The sequence below is a fragment of the Lepus europaeus genome, chromosome 2, assembly GCF_033115175.1.
Source record: "Lepus europaeus isolate LE1 chromosome 2, mLepTim1.pri, whole genome shotgun sequence".
Lineage (NCBI taxonomy): Eukaryota > Metazoa > Chordata > Mammalia > Lagomorpha > Leporidae > Lepus > Lepus europaeus.
In genome coordinates, this window is record NC_084828.1 from 13,843,207 (window position 1) to 13,853,028 (window position 9,822).

Below are 9,822 nucleotides of genomic sequence, written 5' to 3' on the forward strand. Positions count from 1 at the left end.
CAATGCAAGAGACTTTAACATGGAAGTAGGCTGAGGTCAGAGCCAGGTGCCTACTGGGGCTAGGGCTTCCTGGAGGTGTGATGGTATCTTGGGAGAAAGACAGGGCAAAGGGTGAGGAGCAGAAGGAGTGTGAGAGAGATATTAGAAGCTGGTGTAGGGTTACATTTTGGGAGATAGTAGTACTGCCTTCCTTGGGTTTTCTTTTTTTGTCTTTAATTTAATCTACTTAAATTCAGAGAGAGAGAGGGAGGCGGGGAGGGAGGGAGAGAGAGAGAGAGAGAGAGAGAGAGAGAGAGAGAGATCCATCTTCTATCTGCTGGTTCACTCTCCAAAATCCCCCAATAGCCAATACTGTGCCCAGCTGAAGCCAGGAGCCAGGAACTCCATCCTGGTCTCCCACGTGGGAAGCAGCAGCCCAAGCACTTGAGCCATCAACCCCTGCCTCTCAGGATGCACTAGGAGGAATGGTGAGTCAGAAGTGGAGGAGCTGGGACTCAAACCAGCACTCGACATGGGATGCAGGTGTGAGAAGTAGTGGCTTAACCTGCTGCACCACAGTGCCAGCCCTTCATCAGGTTTTCAAACTCTGAGTTATAAAAGCAATTGCTTTGGTACAGGATAAGCTGGGGTCCCAGTAGAAATGATGAGGTTAGCATAGGAGTTCTGGGCTGTGAGTGTTTGACTTGGGCAGGAAGAGGATCTGGTTGCAAGCAGAGCCTCATATGTAGGCCAAAAAAACTGATGTAGGGAGTGGTTACAAGTAGATCAGGTGTGTTTTCTTTCACCCTATAACAAAGGGTGGCCAAATTGGAATTAGAATTTGTGGTGTGTGTGTGTGTGTGTGTGTGAAGCCTATTTGCAGAGTAGTTGCAATGGAGGATGTTTGAATAAACTTGCCCTCTTTGGAAATGATTCCTGCCCCGGGGAACTCCTTTGAGGGCCAGCACTATTAAGCTGTGTCAGGCAATTGAGTGATTATATATGAGACAGGATTTTTATTTCTAGAGCAGGGATGATCTCATCGCTAAAACATTCTCACTTGGGTGGTATCAAATTTCTGATTAACTTGGATATTTTCCTAACTTTCCTGATCTGTAATACGTGGTTACTAGGGTTTCCAGAAAACTTACCAGAATCTGAAAAAAATGTTGCATCAAGAGTCTTTAGAATGTCTTTTAGGATCTCTCCAGTTTAGTTGTTGAAATTCAGCTTCTCTAACAACCCTATTTTTTTCTCAAAGAAACCTTTTATTTAAGGAGTACAAGTTTCATAAGTACAACTTGAGAAATAGTGATTCTTCCTACCATACCTGCCCTCCGACCCACACCCCACCCTTTCTCCCTCCCCTCTCCAATTATCAGTCCCATTCTCCATTAAGATTCATTTTCAATTAACTTTATACACAGAAGACCAACTCTATACTACACTTGATCTTAGCCAAAAGGCCGAGAAGAGATTAGACCAACTCTATACTAAGTAAAGATTTCAACAATTTGCATACACACATACATACATAACTGTTTGAAAACAAGTTTTACAGTTAACTCTCATAATACAACTCATTGAGGACAGAGGTCCTGCATGGAGAGTTAGTGCACTGTGACTCCTGTTGTTAACAATTACACTTATGTATGACATCAGTGATAACTTGGGGCTCTTGACATGAGCTGCCTAGGCTTTGGAAGACTTGAATCCATAAACCCTATCAGTATTTAGACAAGATCATAAGCAAAGTGGAAGTTCTCTCCTCCCTTTGATAGCCACTTCTTTCCACTGTGGTCTCACTCATAGAGATCCTTCATGTAGAACATTTTTTGCCACAGTGTCTTGGCTTTCCATGCCTGAAGTGCTCTCATGGGCTTATCAGCCAGACCAGGAAGACTTAAAAGCTGATTCTGAGGTCAGAATGCTACTTAAAGCAGTTGTCATTCTGTAAGTCTGCTGTGTGGACGGCTTCCCATGTTGGAGCATTCACTCCTTTTAATTCTATTATTATTGCCAGACAGTTGGTCCTATTTATATGATCACTTCAACACTTAATCCTATCTATATGTTCACTTTAACACTTAAAATGGCATTTTTACCACCTAACTTAATGTAACAATCCTATTTGTAAAAATGGCAATGTTAATTCTCAACTTCATATATATTTTCAGTTGTTCTCAAATAGCCAAAACAATCTTGAAAAAGAAGTAAGTTGTAGAACTCACACTTCCTAACTGCAAAATTTAATGAAAAGCTACAGTTATCAAAATAGTGTGGCATAGAAGCTGGGGCTGTAGGTTAAGCCTCTGCCTGTAGTGCTGGCATCCTTTATGGGTGCTGGTTCATGTTCCGTTGTTCCACTTCCAACACAGCTCCCTGCTAATGGCCTGGGAAAGCAGTAGAATGTGGCTCAAGGGATTGGGCCCCTGCACTCATGTGGGAGACCTGGAAGAAGCCCCTGGATCCTGGCTTTAGATTGGCCCAGCTCCAGCCATTGCGGCCATCTGGGGAGTGAACCAGCAGATGGAAGATCTCTCTCTCTCTCTAACTCTGCCAAATAAATAAATAAATCTTAAAAAATAGTGTGGCACTAGCACAAGGATAGACATAAAAAACAATGGGATAGAATTCAGAATCAGAAATAAGGGGGCTGACGCTCTGGCATAGTGGGTGAAGCCGCCTCCTGCAGTGCTGGCATCCCATATGGGTGCTGTTTGGTGTCCTGGCTGTTCCACTTCCAGTCCAGTTCTCTGCTGTGGCCTGGGAAAACAGTGGAAGATGGCCCAAGTGCTTGGGCCCCTGACCCACATGGGAGACCTGGAAGAAACTCCTGGCTTCAGATCACCTCAGCTCTGGCCATGGCAGCCATTTGGGGAGTGAACCAGCAAATAGAAGATTCTCTCTCTCTCTGTCTCTTTCTCTCTCTCTCTCTGCTCTCTCTGTAACTTTGTCTTCAAATAAATAAAATAAATCTTTAGAAAAAAATAAGCTCATACCTATTATCAATTGCTTTTTGGCAAGGTACCAAGTCCATTCATTGGGGAAACATTTGATGGTAGGACAACTGGATTTCTACATGCAAATGAATGAGGTTGGGCCCCATTCCTCACACCATATACAAAAATTAACTAAAAAATTGAGTGAATGACCTGAATATAGGAGGTAAAGTCACAAAATTCTTAGCAGAAAACAAGGGAATAAATCTTTATCACTTTGGATTTGGCAGTGGAGTCTTATATATGACACCAAAAGCATAGGAAATAAAAGCAAAAATAAACAAATCAGACCATATCAAAGTTTTTTAAAAAATTTATTTGACAGGTAGAGTTGTAGACAGTGAGAGAGAGAGACAGAGAGAAAGGTCTTCCCTCCGTTGGTTCACCCCCCAATGGCCGCTACGCCAGCACTGCGCTGGTCCGAAGCCAGGAGCCAGGAGCTTCTCCTGGTCTCCCATGCGGGTGCAGGCGCCCAAGCACCTGGGCCATCCTCCACTGCCTTCCCAGGCCACAGCAGAGAGCTAGACTGGAAGAGGGGCAACCGGGATAGAATCCGGCGCCCCAACCGGGACTAGAACCCGGTGTGCCGGCGCCGCAAGGCGGAGGATTAGCCTGTTAAGCCACGGCGCCAGCCTAAATTTTTAATTTTTTTAAAAAATTTTTGACAGGCAGAGTGGACAGTGAGAGAGAGACAGAGAGAGACAGAGAGAGACAGAGAGAAAGGTTTTCCTTTACCATTGGTTCACCCTCCAATGGCCACTGCGGCCGGCACACCGCAGTGATCCGAAGCCAGGAGCCAGGTACTTCTCCTGGTCTCCCATGCGGGTGCAGGGCCCAAGCACTTGGGCCATCCTCCACTGCCTTCCCGGGCCACAGCAGAGAGCTGGACTGGAAGAGGAGCAACTGGGACCAGAACCTGGTGCCCATATGGGATGCTGGCGCCACAGGCAGAAGATTAGCCAAGTGAGCCATGGCGCCGGCCCCTAGACCATATCAAATTTAAAAACTTCTGCACACCAAAGGAAATTATCAAAATAGTGAAAAGGACAAATACTAAAAAAACAGATTTGATAAAGAAAATTCAAAATAGTAAAAGGCTATTGAATATATATAACATTGAATATAATATATAATGTTGATTATATAATTCAACAATAAAATAAATATTTCTCCAGAAAAGATGTTCAAATGGCACCACGAAAACATGTCAGCATCACTAATCATTCAAGATTTGCAATTCAAAACCATAATGAAATATTGCCTCATACCCATTAGAATGGCCACTTTTTTTTTTTTTTCTTAAAGATCCATTCATTTATTTGAAAGTTACAGAGAGGGAGAGCCAGACACTGAATGACAAATATTGTGTAATTGTACCTGAAATTCCTGGCATTGGCAGCTTCTTAGAGATGGCAAGTAGATTAGAAGTTATCCGGAGTTGGAGTAGGAGGAAGAGGAGTTATTTCTCCTTTGGTCCAGAGCTTTAGTTGAGGGTGAGGGAGAAGTTCTGGAGATGGGTGATGATGATGGATGTACAGCATCGTGGATGTGAGTGCTGCACTGAGACATATTTTTACCAATGGATAAAAAGACAAGGTGTATGGTACCTATATTTTACCACAATAGAAAATAGATTGCTGTCTTGAAAAATTATCCCACTCCTGGGAATATGTCCAAAGGAAGTGAAATCAGCATATGGAAGAGTTACGTGCACTCCCATGTTTATAGTGGCTCACTTCACAATAGCTAAGACATGGAATCAGCCTAGATGTCCATCAACAGACGATTGGATAAAGGAAATGTGGTATATACATACATACATACATATATATATATATGTATATGATGGAATATTACTCAGCCATAAAAGCAACTTCCTGACATTTTCAACAAAATGAAAGGGATTGAAGGTCATTATGCTAAGTGAAATAAACCAGACAAATGTCATGTTTTCTCTTATTTGTGGAAGTTTTATATATATATATATATATATATATGGAGAGAGAGAATAAAAATTTAAAAAATTGTGTGTATGTCTTATTTGGTATATAGTTATCACTATTACTTCACAGAATTACACGATGTACATGACAAGATACTCTTCTTTCCCCCACATTATTATCTTTATCACGAATCTCTCACTTTGTGCTATTAATATATCTGTTTCAAGCAAAAGTAGTGTACATAGGTAAGTCTACATTTGAAGTGAATGAGTCATGCTAAAAATTATTACATTTAAAGCTAAAAATAAACTTATTTAAAAAACTGAAAAATTGTGCTAACAGGCAGTAACCATAAAGCTGGAAGAACCACTGCACAGAGATCGGACACTGAATTGACAACTGCCCCCAGGAAGGGGCTGGCAGGGCGGGGTTTTCTACACGCCTAGCGAGCACGGGTGCTCCTTGAATCCAAAGGTACACCCTGACTGTCGTGTCCCTGGGCCCATCTTACAGGTGGGGAACAGACCCTGAAGTCCAGGCCCAACGCTGCCTGGAGATAGGAGCCTGGCATTCCTGTCTGGGTCCGTGGCTCTGCTGAAGCCCACCCAGGCCTCAGTGAGCGCCCCGGGAACAGTAAGTGCGCTCCTGGGTTGTGCTTGGGGAAGGTTGTTGCACAGTGAGAGGGGCGCTTGGAGCTGACTGCGCTTAGCTGAGCTGGGGAGGAAGGTCCCTGTGAGGGAGCAGAGGCTGAGGGGGGCCAGGTCCCTGGCCACTCTGCTCTCAATGGACGTCGCTGGAACTCTTCACTCCCAGAGTTCTGACTTTGAGTCGAGTTTGCGGGCATATGGGGCTAATTTTAGTACACAGTGGCATGTTTATTAAGTATCGAATGCTGTTCTTTCCCAAAGTAGTAATGCATCCGTTTTTGAAGTTTAATAAATTTGACTTTGGCAAGCAAGAGGTTTTTAAATATCCTCCTTATGACCAGAGGAGGTCGCTGTTTCACTATGAATGTTTTTAGGGTCTGCAGCAAACGCAAGCTTACCGCTCTGTCTCAAAGCCACTGTTCTTATTTTCATTGTCTTTCCGTCTCCCTCCCCCGACCCCGTACCCGCCCCCCGCCCTGTCTCCGCTTCTATTTCTCTCTTTTTCATTTCTCTCCCCTGCCATGATTTCAGTTGGCACAGAAGAGGGCGTAGACCAGTGTCTTCCACAGTCTTGGAACATTTACTGGCTTCTTCCCAAACACTATGTCCCCCAGTAACAAAGGCCCCAAGCAAACAGCCGGAATAGCAGGGGCTTAACCTTCTCCTTTGCTATTTTTTTTTAGGATGTAAATGGGCTTTCACTGCTGTGTGTTTTAAACAGAGGGGCGGTCACCCAGCCAGGCGTCAGTTCCCTTCCTCAATTTTTATTTGTTTTCAGTGTTTCACTATTCCTGACCCCAGAGAGGGCACTGTGGGAGCTGTTAAGAAAAATCTCCGGAAAGTATTTAGACTTTGACATTTGATGGTTAAAACTCATTTTCTGCACTGACTACTGTCCTAGAACTTCTAGTTTTTGAGCAATTGAAAGGAAACTTATGCTTTGACACGTCTTTTTTTTTTTTTTTTTAACTGATCACTAGTGAATCTTTTTAGAAAAAATATTTCTTTTAAGTCTTACGTTGCAGCAGGCTGCAGTTCTTACGATTCTTTTTTCTTTGCCAGGTTCCTCTCTTGTGTTCGGGAAAGATGAGGAACATGGACAGGGAAGAGTGTGTAAAGCGGAAGTGGTTTATTGAAGAAAACAAACGTGAAGTGGGGGAAGGACCTCAGTAATGCGAAGAGGGAGCCCTAAAGAAAGCCAGAAGTGAGCGAGAAGCTCAGAGCAGCACCGACTGGGGTCCCCAAATAGGAGGAGCCGTTCGGAAAGCTGACTCTCCAGAGTCTACAGGTTGTGAAAGGGGGAGGTATTCTTTTTTAAAATTTTATTTATATAAAGGAAATAAATTTCATGTGTTTTATATGCAGGTTTTTTTTTTTTTTTTTTAAAGATTTGAGAGGCAGAGCTAGAGAGAGAGAGAATGTTCCTTCCACTGATCCACGCCCCAGATGGCTGCAATGGCCAGAGCTGGGCTGATCTGAAGCCAGCAGCCTCTGGGTCTCCCGTGTGGGTGCAGGGACCCAAGCACCTGGGTCATTTTCCACTGCTTTCTCAGGCTGTCAGCAGAGTTGGATCAGAAGAGGAGCAGCTGGGACATGAACTGGCACCCATATGGGATGTCGGTGCTGCAGGCAGAAGCTTAACCTACTATACTGTCATCTCAGCCCTTATAAACAGTTTTAGGAGCATAATGATACTCCCCACCCTACCTCTCTTCCTCCCTCTCTCTCCCACCCTCCCTCCTCTTTCATTCCTTATTCTTTCAGTTTTTCAAATGATATACTTTCAATTTATTTTATAATCACAAGCTTAACTGTCCACTAAGTAAAGAATTCCACAAGTAGTAAGTAGAAAAACCATGGTTCTTCAGGAATATAGACAACAACCAAATCTCAAAATGACAATTTCTCTGGTCCAGGAAAGGAGCAGTTTTTATTGGCTACTTGGATGAGAGTTCCAATTGAGATTCGACAGGACGCACATGAAACTTTCCCCCAAGACGCATAGAATTCTCAGAACTGGCTCAGTTGTAGCAGCATGGAAAAACCTTGACGCCAAGGACTGGCACGTGACAGCCACATCCCTCACAGAAGCTGGTGGCTTGACTTTTCTTATGTCCAGATAGTAGGGAGGGGTCTCTGGTCCCACTCTACCTGGCCAGCAGTCTCTGTCTCACTTTGACTGAACTTCTACATCTCCCCGTATCCTTGCCTGTGTTACTCAAACGTTTTCAGCCAGGACTTTTAAGTGGGAGAATTAGCAATCAAATTTATTCATTAGAAAAAAATGATCGGGGCTGGCACTGTGGCACAGTAGGTTAATCCTCCGCCTGCGGCGCCGGCATCCCATATGGGCAGCCGGTTCTAGTCCCGACTGCTCCTCTTCCAGTCCAGCTCTCTGCTGTGGCCTGGAAAGCAGTAGAAGATGGCCCAAGTCCTTGGGCCTCTGCACCGCATGGGAGACCTGGAAGAAGCTCCTGGCTCCTGGCTTCGGATCAGCACAGCTCCAGCCATTGTGGCCATTTGGGGAGTGAACCAACGGAAGGAAGACCTTTCTTTCTGTCTCTGTCTCTCTCTCTCTCACTGTCTATAACTCACCTGTCAAATAAGTAAATAAAATCTTAAAAAAAAGAAAATGTGAAGCAAAAAAACTTTATAAAGAAAAAAAAAGATCAAATATTGTTATGTATATATTTTACTTTTTTTTTTTTTTTTTTTGACAGGCAGAGTGGATAGTGAGAGAGAGAGACAGAGAGAAAGGTCTTCCTTTTTGCCGTTGGTTCACCCTCCAATGGCCGCTGCGGCCAGCGCATCGTGCTGATCCGAAGCCAGGAGCCAGGTCTTCTCCTGGTCTCCCATGGGGTGCAGGGCCCAAGCACTTGGGCCATCCTCCACTGCCTTCCCGGGCCATAGCAGAGAGCTGGCCTGGAAGAGGGGCAACCGGGATAGAATCCGGCGCCCCAACCGGGACTAGAACCTGGTGTGCCGGCGCCGCAAGGTGGGGGATTAGCCTGTTAAGCCACGGCGCCGGCGTATTTTACCTTTTTTTAAAAAAGAGAATTGTTTGTTTTTATTTGAGAGAGATGAGAGATAGATAAACAGATAGATAGATAGATATCTTCCATCTGCTGCTTCACTCCTCAAATAGCCTGTGACAGCAGAGGCTGGGTCAGGCTGCAGCCTGGAGCCAGGAACTCAATCCATGTCTTCTACGTGGGTGGCAGGGACTTCACTACTTGAGTTATCAGCTGTTCCAGGGTGTGCATTATAGGAAGCTGGAAAGGGAGCAGAGCTAGGAGTTGAACCCGGGAGCTCTGGTATGGGGTGTAGGCCTCCCAAGTGGCACCAAATGCCTGCCCCATATTTTAGTGATTTTCATTGCAGATGCTTATGGAGTAAAGTGTAGTAATTTGATATATGCATTCATTAGGTAACGATCAAATTAGGTTGGTTAGCATTTCTATCTCCTTACACATCAAACGTTTCTGATTGAGACTGGTATTGTGGTGTAACAGGTTAAGCTGCTGCCTGTGATGCCAGTATCCCATATGGATGCCTAGGGAAGCACTTGAAAATGGCCCAAGTACTTGGGCCCCTGAACCCATGTGGGAGGCCTACATGAAGCTCCTGGCTCCTGGCTTCAGCCTGGCACAGTCCTGGATGTTTTGGCCTTTGGGAAGTGAACCAGTAGATTGAATATTTCTCTCTCTGTTTTCCCTTCTTTCTTTGTAACTCTGTCTTTCAAATCAATCAATCAATAAATAAGTAAATAATATTTTTTTTGATTAATGTTTAAGAACTGTGCATATTTATAGGGTACAGTGTGACATTTCCGTAAATGTGTACAATGTGTAGCAATGTAATCGAGGTGCTTACATTTCTTTGTCATTACTACATGACAAAGTCTTCGAGATCCTCTCTTCTTTCTAATTTTTTTTAAAAAAGATTTACTTATTTATTTGAAAGACAGAATTGCAGAGAGAGAGGGAGATACAGAGAGAGAGATCTTCCACCTGCTGGTTTACTCCCTAAATGGCTGAAATGATTGTGGTTGGGCCAGGCCAAAGCCAGGAGCCAAGAGCTTCATCCAGGTCTCCCACGTGGGTTGCAGGGGCTCAGGGGCTTGGGTCATCTTCTGTTCCTTTCTCAAGTGCATTAGCAGGGAGCTGGATCAGAAGTGGAGCAGCCGGGACTCGAATGAGTGCCCATATGAGATGCTGGCATCACAGGCAGCTTTACCTGTTATGGTATAAT

At 44.3% G+C, this 9,822-nt stretch overlaps 1 pseudogene; it reads right to left on the bottom strand.

Annotated features, from left to right (window-relative positions):
• Positions 1–1,374: 1,374 nt before the first annotated feature.
• On the bottom strand, positions 1,375–1,457 carry LOC133752442 (U2 spliceosomal RNA; annotated as a pseudogene).
• Positions 1,458–9,822: the final 8,365 nt, after the last annotated feature.